This window comes from Equus caballus, chromosome 16 (genome assembly GCF_041296265.1).
Source record: "Equus caballus isolate H_3958 breed thoroughbred chromosome 16, TB-T2T, whole genome shotgun sequence".
NCBI classification, from domain to species: Eukaryota; Metazoa; Chordata; class Mammalia; order Perissodactyla; family Equidae; genus Equus; species Equus caballus.
This window is the reverse complement of record NC_091699.1, coordinates 5,138,751-5,147,722: the sequence shown is the minus strand read 5'-3', so window position 1 is coordinate 5,147,722 and position 8,972 is coordinate 5,138,751. Positions and strand designations below refer to the sequence as shown.

The 8,972-nt window shown below is 34.0% G+C and overlaps 1 pseudogene; it reads left to right on the top strand.

The window, feature by feature from the left end:
- Window positions 1-772: 772 nt before the first annotated feature.
- Window positions 773-3,388, top strand: LOC138918110 (olfactory receptor 14A16-like; annotated as a pseudogene).
- The last annotated feature ends 5,584 nt before the right edge of the window (window positions 3,389-8,972 follow it).

The following is an 8,972-nucleotide window of genomic DNA, read 5'->3' as shown; positions in this document are numbered from 1 at the left end:
TGTAATCATCTCCCATTGAAATGAGATTTTATAATATCCTTCTGTCCTCATGATGAGCAATATTTTCACTAGAAGCAAACTTCAGAAGACTGCTGGAACTTTTGTGTACCAGAATTGGTGGTATATTCTTAAATAATTTTCAGAAGAAAATTCATTTTAGCTTTAAAAGATTTTAGATTTAAAATTTTGTTTTAGATTTAAGAAGAAACAGTAGTTAAAATACTCATTTAAAAAATATGAAACCTATCAAATCTAAAGAGATCTTTTTATTCTCTGTTTCACAGATTGTTCAGTTTAACAATGCCAGCTTTCTGGGGTGAGTCTCAGTGGGAAAACATATAATTTGTTCTTTACTTTAGAATTAAAGTATCATGACCTACCGAGTATGATTTTCAGTAATTTAATTATAACATTTTGAGAGTATATATGATGACTATCAGATTTTATAACTGTTAACAATGTATTGTATCACTTAGTGCATTAAGCTGAAAGTGTGTTAAATGTTAAATAAAATCACAACAATCAATGGGAAGTAGATAGTAAGTAACGAAGGATGAAACTCAAGATGTAATTAAAAGTAACAATGGTAAGTGTTTAAAACAAAGGCATGCAATACTTTTCAGCCTCTAAAATATTAGTGGCATAAATATTAGACAGATAGAATCTTTAACAACTCTATCTTTGAGGCAATACTTCCTGCTCATTTTATCTCTCTCACGCTAGAAGTGACAGATATGATAATGTCTATTTTGGGCCTTAAACTTTTTTTTTTTTTGGTGAGGAAGATTGGCCGTGAGCTAACATCCATTGCCAATCTCCCTCTATTTTGTATACGGGATGCCACTGCAGCATGGCTTGATGAGCAGCGTGTAGGTCCATACCCAGGATTGAACCTGTGAAACCTGGGCCACTGAAGCAGAGCATGTGAATTTAATCACTACGCCACCAGGCCAGCCCCAAATTTGGGATTTTTTAATCATTCACCGAAGGGCTGTGATACTATAAGAGAAGAATTCACAGTACTTTTACAGAGATAGCAACAGAGACATATTAAAAATAATTTTGTCATTATAAATGTATATTTTAAATAACCCAAAATATTTTTACATTTTAGCTGCGATGCATTCCAAACATTTTTGTTGTTATTTTCATTAAAATATCTGGACTTGTTTCTCTAATATATTAAAATTATTTTATATTACTACTTTTACAAATCCAACACTAATATTTACTCAGGATTTTTCCATTGTCCATCACCATGGAGAGAGATTGAGCATAAAATTTAGGGGCATGAGAATAAAGACAGGGTGTGGGAGGAAATATTCTATAGTACAGTCTTAATGTTTTGCTAAATTTACATGAACGTTGCTGAGTAAAATCTGTACAAACAGAAGACACTAACATGTCATTGCAAAAGGAATGGACACCCACATGCTTTCATCAGACTAAGACTATCTGAACATATGAAATTATAAAGACTACCTACAACATAACTCCAAATATATGTGGTCCCTTATACCTGCCACAGAATTGCATTAATCTTCTGCGATGGAGAGGAGATGCGGCAGGGGATTGGGTAGGGATGGATTTAAAGCTGTTCTAGTTGCAAGGTCATGAGTTGTAGGCATGGAAGTATGGAAATTATGAAAAAGAAAAAAGAGCTTGTGGGAAAAACATAATTTTAAACTTACTAGTGATGGGGGAAGAAGTCACATGAAAGGGGGAATAATGAAGAAAAGTGAATAAATTGGTGAATAAGAAGCCAACAATCTTAGCTCATATGAAGTAGGATTTCTGATGCCTGCAGTCACCAGGCTATGTGTCAAATGGAACTACCATTTCACGGTAAATAATTTGAGTATGGTGAATGAGAAAAAAGTGCAGTTAGCTCAATCTCTTATTAAAATTTTAAATATGAGAACATCTCTAAGCTGAGTCTTTGGCAGAGAATAAGTAGGTTAAAGATTTTATGGAATACATTGAGGAAGGTCTGTAAGAGTTCGTTTTTTCTAAGGGTTGTTCAACTTCTTGGAAGGTGTGCTGAAACTGAGGTTGTGTCAGTCATGGGATAGGATGTACGGACAGGAAGACCGGAACACAACTTAGCCGTCGTTGGTTTGTCAATTTGGGTTTATTGAGAAACGTGGGGAGGATACTCTGTTGTTCGAGTTTTGTTAAGGTAAGTTGAAATTTTCAGTCTTTTGTCATCTTTCACAGGACACATTTAAACAAAATAATAATGACATGTATTTTAACTGAAAATAAAGTGGTTCAATAAAGCAATATTACTCACATAATGCTTGGCGATTAATACGCTGGCTAGGAATTAGATGGAAGTAATGTTTATGGTAAATATACTGTGTGATTGCCATATGGAGATACACAATATATGCTCAATATTTAAAGTCTTGATATTGTTGTTTTAATCCTCTATCCTTTTTTTTATACAGGTTATGCCTCCAGTAATGACAAATCTCACGTTTGTGAGAGAATATATCCTCACAGGATTTTCGACCAATAAAAATATGTACATTTTGCATTCAGTGCTCTTCTCCTTGATTTAATTCTATGCCCTCATGGGAAATGTCTTCATCATCATGATCACAACTTTGGACCAGCATCTCCACACCTCCATGTACTTCTTCTTGAAGAATTTATCCTTCTTGGATCTCTGCCTAATATCAATCACAATTCCTACATCCACTGCCAACTCTTTGATTCACATTAACTACATCTCGTTCCTTAGCTGTGTTGCCCAGGTCTTTCTCATGCTTTTTCAACAACCACAGAGCTGCACTCCTCACAGTGCTGTGCTTTGACCACTATGGTGCCACCTTCCATCCCCTGCACTATGAAGTCATCATGAACAGGGATACATGTGTTCAGTCAACCACCATGTCTTGGCCGGGTGGGGAAATGAGTGCTGTGATGCACACAGCAGGTACCTTCTCCTTATCCTATCGTGGGTCTAATATATTCCATAAGTTCTTTTGTGACATCTTGCAGTTATTGGCTATTTCTTGCTCAGAAAATTGAATAAGAGAAGTTTTACCTATCCTCGTTAGAGTGGTGTTGAGTATCTGCTGTTTTGTTTTCATCATCACTTCCTACGTCTGCATCTTCTCCACTGTCAGGAAGATCCCATCAACAGAAGTGTCAAAAGGCTTCTCCACCTGCCTTCCTCATCTGGTGGTGATTGTATTAATTATCTCCAGTGGATTCTTTGCTTATCTGAAACCTACTTCCGTGACTTATTTCAGACCCTATGATTTCTATGTTCTACACTGTGGTGACCTGAACATTTAATCTCATCTGGTATAGTCTAAGAAATAATGCCATAAAAATGTCTCTGGGGATATTATTAAAGGAAATTTTTACCAAAAAGTAAAAGCTATCTCTTCTTTTGTTGCAATAATAGATGCCATCTAGAATTATGCACACATTATTTCTTGATATTTTTACTTCAAATCTTTTTAAGACAATTTTTAGAGCATTTTTAGGTTTACAACAAAATTGAGAGGAAAGTATAGAGATTTTCCACATAACCTGTACCCCTACACATGCATAGCCTCCCCCATTAGCCATATAGCCCACCAGAATCATTCATGTTTTACCAAGAAAGATTTATATTAATATCTCATAATTACCCAAAGTCTGTAGTTTACACTAGGGCTTCTCTCATAGTGTTGTACATTCTATGGGTTTGGACAAATGTATAATTGCATATATTTATTATTATAACACCACACAGTATTTTTAGTACCCCCCAAATCCTCTGTGTTCTATTTATTTCCCTCTTCTCCGTCTACCTCTGGCAACCACCCATTTTTTTACTGCCTCCATAGTCTTGGCTTTTCCAGAATCATACAATATACATTTTTAGACCAGCTTCTTTTACTTGGTACTGTACATTTAAGCTTCCTCCATGTCTTTTCATGGCTGGATATCTTATTTCCTTTTATCAGTGTATTCACTGATTCACTTATTCATCCACCTTCTCAGAGACAGCCAGGTTTCTTCTAAATCGTCAATCAAGAATGAAGCTTCTATAGACATCCTTGTGCAGTTTTATATATGTAAATAAGTCTTAATTTCCTTTGGGTAAATACCTAGGAGCATGATTGCTGGATAATATGGTAAGAGTTTATTCATATTTACAAGAAACCACCAAATTTTCCTCAAAATGGCTGTACTCTTCTACATTCTCACAAGTAATGTACTAGAGTTTCTGTTGCTTTGTGTTCTGGACTTTGGCCATTCTAACAGGTGTTTTTTTTAATCTCATTGTTTTAATTTGCATTTTCCTGATGACGTGATTTATGGAGCATCCCAAATGTTTATTTGATATCTGCGAGAAAGGGCCAGAGACCTATTTGAAGAAACAATGGCCAAAATTTTCCCATATTTGAGTAAAACCATGGATATGTACATCCAAGAAATTCAATGAACTCAGGAAATACACACAGAGATACATTTAATTGAACATTTGAAAGACAGAGAATCTTGAAGACAGCAAGAGAAAAAAAACTCATTGTGTGAAAGGGAATCTCAAAAAGATTATCATTAAATTTCTCAGCAGAAATCTTGCAGGCCAAAAGGCAAAGTCACGACATATTTAAAATACTTACTGAAAGAGAACAACTGCCAAGTGAGAATTCTACATAGAGTACAAATGCCTTTCAAAGTCATGGAAAAATTAAGACATTGCCAGATAAACAAAACCTGAGGGAGTCCATTACCACTAGATATGCCCTACAAGAAAGGATGCTAGGCAGTATTTCAAAGCCATACGAAAATAAGAACTTCTCCAGTAAAGGGAAATATATGCATAAATATAAAAAATCACTCATTTTCTAATTTTTGCTGATAGTTCCAGTTTTTATTCTTCCACAAAATTTAAAAGACAAAAGCATAATTGTAAGTCTATGTTAATGGGTACATGATATATAAAGATGCAATTTGTGACATCAATGACATAACATGCGGGAGCAGAGCTGTAAATAAGCAGAGCTTTTATAGGTGATTAAAATTAAATTGGTATGTGTTTATAATGTATTGTTAAAATTTAGGAAACATCCTAAATATATATAAATAAATATAACAATATGTAATATTAATTACAGTATAAATATAACAATATGTAAACTCCATGGCCTAATCAAAGAATTTCTCTCATCATCCAGAGTAACAAGCTTCTCTCTACCCAGGAATCTGCCATCCCTGCTGTGTGTCAGAGCCCACAGTGCATCTTCCATCTTTCCTTTATTTAAATTGAATTTTTACTGTGGTGACCTTCCCCAAAGCTGTGTTAGATATTTAACCACACCAGAAGTAAGAGTTTCTACTAATCTCAATTCTCATCAACACTTAGCATTATCCTTCATTTGAATTTATCTATTCTGGGGCGTATGTGTATGCATGTGTAAGTGTGTGCATGTATGCATGCGTGTTAGTGTATGTGTGTAGTGGCAGTGGTGTCATATTGTGGGTTTAGTTTGTACTTCCTGATTTCCAAAGAGATTTAAAACTTTTACACAGGTTTATTGGCCAGGGTACTGTTCTCTGATTTGAAATGCCTGTTGAAGTTTCCTGCTCATATTCTCTACTGGGTTATTTGAATTTTCTTAATGATTTCTAAAAGTTATTTATTTATTCTTAACATGACCACTTTGTTACTAATATTATTATTTGCAAATATCTTTCTTTACTATGTGACTTGCTATTTCATTTTCCCGTGGTGTCTTTTAATGAAAATGGTTCTTATTTTTCTGTAATCCAATTGATCAATATATTCTTTTTATGATTAGTACTTTCTGTGTCCTGTTTACAACATTTAGGCCTAAATGTAATCAAGAAATGATTATCCTATGATAGCTTGTGTAAGTTTATTTTAAATTTCACATTAAGTTTTACAATATAGCTGGAATCATAAATTCTTTTGCATAGTATGAAACAGAGGTAAAGTTTGCTTTTTTATAGCATCATTTATTGAACTGGTCTGCAGTATTGTCTTTCAAATAAATGAAGTGTAGATGTATTTCTGGTATCTCTATTCTGTTCTTTTAGTATTTTTTACTATCCTTGCCTAAATACCATGCTGCCTCAATTATGGAAGACCTATAATGGTTTCTTCTTTTTAATAGATGCATTCAGAGGCTATGGAGTTTTCTTTAGTGTGCCTTTATCTGAATCCATCCACATACAACCACCATCAGGAGGATAATACTGGGATACTGACTATCTATCTATCTATCTATGTACCTCTCATCTATCTCTCATCTATCTGTGGTTCTTTCTCAACTTGGCTGCAATAATCTCATCATGTTTTAATAAATTAAAATTGTATTGTTACTCAGTTCAAAATAGTTTTAAAGTTCCATTGTCATTTCTTTACTTATAGATGAGTTACTTAGAATTCAAATGGTTAATTTCCAAATATATCAGGATTTTCAATTTATTTTTTGTTATTGATTTCTATATTAATTTACTACACTATGTACATAATGGCTTTTGGGAATGTGCTGTGAATTACTTTACAGGCTGACATATGTTCAATGGTAGTAAATGTTTATGACCACTTGAAAAACGGTATAACACATATATGTAACACCTATGACATATATAACATGTATGTGTAACATATGTATCATGTATATATATTTTCCTAAGAACTGAAAAAGACACATAATTTTTACAAAAATTTGACTGTTTACTTTGCCATGGGAAAGCATCAAATACGTCAGATATTTTATATCATAAAGACCATACTCTCTGAACACAATAATATTAAACTAGAAATTAACTAAAATAAATTAGAAAAATACATATTTGGAAATTAAAATGAAAAATTCTAGGTAAGACATAGGTCAAAGAGTATCTTAGTGGAAATTAGAAAATAACTAAATTAAAGGAAAAACACTACATTTGAAAATTAGTGAAAAAATTTTGATGGCCCACTATGTATCTATTTTTTAAAAAGAGAAAAACAAAAGCAGAATAATTGTAAAGAAAGTAGAAGGACAGAAATACAAAAAAGAATGGGAATTTATGAAAAGGCAAATATACCTAAGATAGTACACCAAATATTACTTTTTTGAAAAAAACTAATAAAATTGAGAAAATTCTTGTGAATTCTGAAAAAAATGAATTGTCTAACTCTATTGTGTTCTAATTATTTTTGTCTATTGACTTGTAATTTACAGAGATCATTTCATCACTTTAATGATGAATTTATCTCTTTGTTCAGTCAGAGTTAGTCAACATTACTATCTTCGGAATAGTCTTTATTCTTATGTTAATCACAGGGTTAGTATTGCATATTTGATAAGCAGAGACATTATTAACTAGTTTGAAAAAGAGAGTTGTCAGGTGATAGAACTTAATCCAATCAAGGGTAAACATTTTTAAAAATGACAGCTGCTATAATAATACAAATCAATATTCAACTCAAGATAAAGTTACACACCCACACCCTTTGGTTTTCTAAAATCTTAGTATATATCTAACTATTAATAATAACACTGTAGTTAAAGTTATTCAACAAGTGATTTGTAAGACTTTCCAGATTATTTTAAAATCCTGGTGTGGTATTTAATTTGTCATGTCTATCCACAGCTAAATAAAACCTCTCTGGGATCTGTTTAACTTTGGAAATCCTATCAAGTGCTATCAATGACTTTCTCATTAAATTGTTATTTGTTAGGTGACTCTAGATTAAAAAACTATATAATGTCTCTAATATCAACAAACTTGTTCATGATGCCAAATTCAATTGCATTTGCTACTGAATTTAGAAAAACTACATGCAGCATATTTCTCACCCTTATAATTTTGGTTGAGCACTTTATATTCTCATTATCTTTATTATCCACTTAGTCATAATTGCTTATTTTAATGTCATATTTAATTAAGTGAAGCATAACATCTCAATGCTGACATCGTGTGGGCTCAGTCACCAGGATGCTTTGATTTAAAACCTAGCTTTGCACCTAAATTACAAATAACCCATATGTGCTTCCATTTTCTCTTCAACAAACTGAAGATGATGATATAAAATTTAGTACACTAATGAGTTAAATTTAGGTTAAGAACGTGTCTGGCACAAATCAAGTGTTATAGTTTTGTTAGTTCTCATTGTTAATTGATGCAATTAATGTTTTTGCCAATGATAATCAGTCACTGTTGAATTTAATAAACTTCCACCATTAAATATAAGTAAAATCCTATAGAGTCAGTGCAAATAAAGATCTGCATCCCCTGTTCCAAGTCATGGTTATGGGCCATTTTCATCCAAAAGAGCTTTCCTTGTGTCCACGAGTTACCCTCTGCCAGCAGAGACCACAGAGCCTGGTCAGTGCCTTCCTGGAGCATCCTCATTAACGCACGTTTCTCTGCTCTTGTTTTCTTACTCTGCGTCTCAGAGCCTAAGTTCCATGAAGGCTACATTTCCCACAAAGGACGGTAAAAGGATTAACCGAGGGGACCATAGGTCAGCCACTGCATCATTGCCATAGAGCATGAGATATTTGTCAGGTGTTGTGTTGACTCACCTGTGAAATGACCATATACCCACCTTGATTCTAGATCTCAGGACACCTCTGCCCAGGGGACATCCATGGACGGTGCCTCGCACACAGGAGCAGTGGTGGCTGGGCTGATGGCTTGATGGACTGGCACTGCAGTGCTGAAACCTCCTGATGTCTTTGGGAGAGCTGGTGGTACCACAAGGAGGCAGGACTTCTGGAGGACTGATTGGCACAGACCCTGAAAATCAGAACACACAATGGCAGTAGCAGGGAGTAGGGTGGTGGAGATTCCTCTATATGGTAAGGGAGGTCATGGTCAAGAGTCAAGGATTTTAGGTAGCATTTGAAGGGGTAGCAACTATTTACAATCTAGTATTCTCATTATTCTATAGTTAATTGGGTTATTCACATTAGTACTTACTAGTTGAGTATAAATGCTATCCCCTG